This window comes from Otolemur garnettii, unplaced genomic scaffold (genome assembly GCF_000181295.1).
Source record: "Otolemur garnettii isolate 467f Iridium unplaced genomic scaffold, OtoGar3 scaffold00346, whole genome shotgun sequence".
Taxonomy (NCBI): Eukaryota; Metazoa; Chordata; class Mammalia; order Primates; family Galagidae; genus Otolemur; species Otolemur garnettii.
Window position 1 is genome coordinate 112,628 of NW_003852741.1, and position 1,686 is coordinate 114,313.

Here is a 1,686-nt window from a genome sequence, read left to right on the forward strand (position 1 = left end):
CGAGCCAGAAGCTGTATTTTCTCTGTTGTGAATTTTGATCTATAATCCATCTCAAACCAGTTTTTGTTTATAGTGTGAATTTTGTGTCAATGATCATTTTTTTCTTCTGAATGTGAAGTTAACCTTATTATTATGAATTTTTTGAGAAGGGCCTCCTTTATCTATAGAACTGTGTTATACATGGTTTAAATCAACTGTCTACGTATACTGTTAGTATAGGTGAAAATCTGTTTCTGGATTCTGCTAGGGTCCTGCCCCAGGGGACGGGTCCTTTAAAATCTCTGCAACTGGCAGCAATCCACTTAAGAAAAGTATAGTTAGAAGTGGGGAGAGAGAAAGAGAGAAGACAAGCAGAATAGAGTTTTCAAAGTTGGGAAACACAGATCATTCCTAGTTTGTGGGGTTCCCAGAAAATGGCCTTGAGTGTTTGTTCCACTTAGCTTATATTGAAGGCTATTTGCTCATTTAGCCCAGAGGGTAAGCTGAGGAAGCAAACAAAAATGTAAACAATTTCTCTGAGTAAGCAAATTCTATCTGTAATCATTAACTTTAAGGATCTGAGCAGCCTTGAGAAATCTGAAACCTGAGCCTTGTGTGGGGACAGCCTCTTGTCTGTGGTCACACACACAGATTCCTTTGGGCAGGTTAATCCTCACTAGTTTACTGTGGAACAGATGCCCTAACAGCATCATCTCCTCTGAAGAATCAGTGGAACAGAAGAATTTTCCCCTGATACCTACCCAGAGGCATCTTCCTCTGTGATAAGTGGGTACAATCCCTCCTACACATATTTCAGGGCTCAAGCTATTCCCTTGGTCTCTGCCCTGGCCATAATACAAAACCCCACAATTGGTATATCATTTGACTGTTAACTAGGCAGGGGACAGCCTGGTTAATGTTTCTTGCCAGGTCTTGGACATATCTTCCTCTGTGACCATTATTTCTTCAGAGTGTTTACAGACCCATCTGGGGTGCTAGCAAGCTGTATCCATTACAGTCTAGGCTTCTAGGAAAAGCAGGAGCTGCTCAAATAAGGAATTTAGATATTGGGTTAAAAGTAAACTAGCTAAACTGTTTTTATTTTGCCTCACTCAGCTTATTTCTCTGTTTGTCTTTTTATCTGGGGGTGTTTTCCCTTGCCAAGAATGGGATCATTGGTCTCCATTCTGCTGACAGGATTTTGTTTTATCACTTTGACATAATTTTCTATCCAAGCACCTGTGCCACATTCTCCTAATTTATGTAAATACTCTTCAGACTTTGTTTTCTTCTTTATAATTTTTTTTTTAGTTTTAATTATTATGGGCAAATAATAGTTGTATATATTTATAGGATACATGTACTGGTTAGATACAGGTATACAATGTGTAATAATCAAAGCCATCAACTTTTTAAATTTTCTTTTTATTTGATTTTTTTTATTGTCTTGAATTCATTGAGGGCACAAAGAATTAGGTTACACTGATTACAATTGTTACATAAAGTTCCTCTACCCCCAAGAGATGTGCCACATATTATGACTGCCACTCTCCTCCCCTTTCCCAGCTGCCCCCATTCCCTATCCCACACCTTGTGTTAAATCATCTACTGCTTTCATATTAGAATTGAGTACACTGGATCCTTGTTTCTCTATTCCTGTGATTCTTTTCTAAGAAGAATGTGATCCAACTCTATTCATGCTAATAC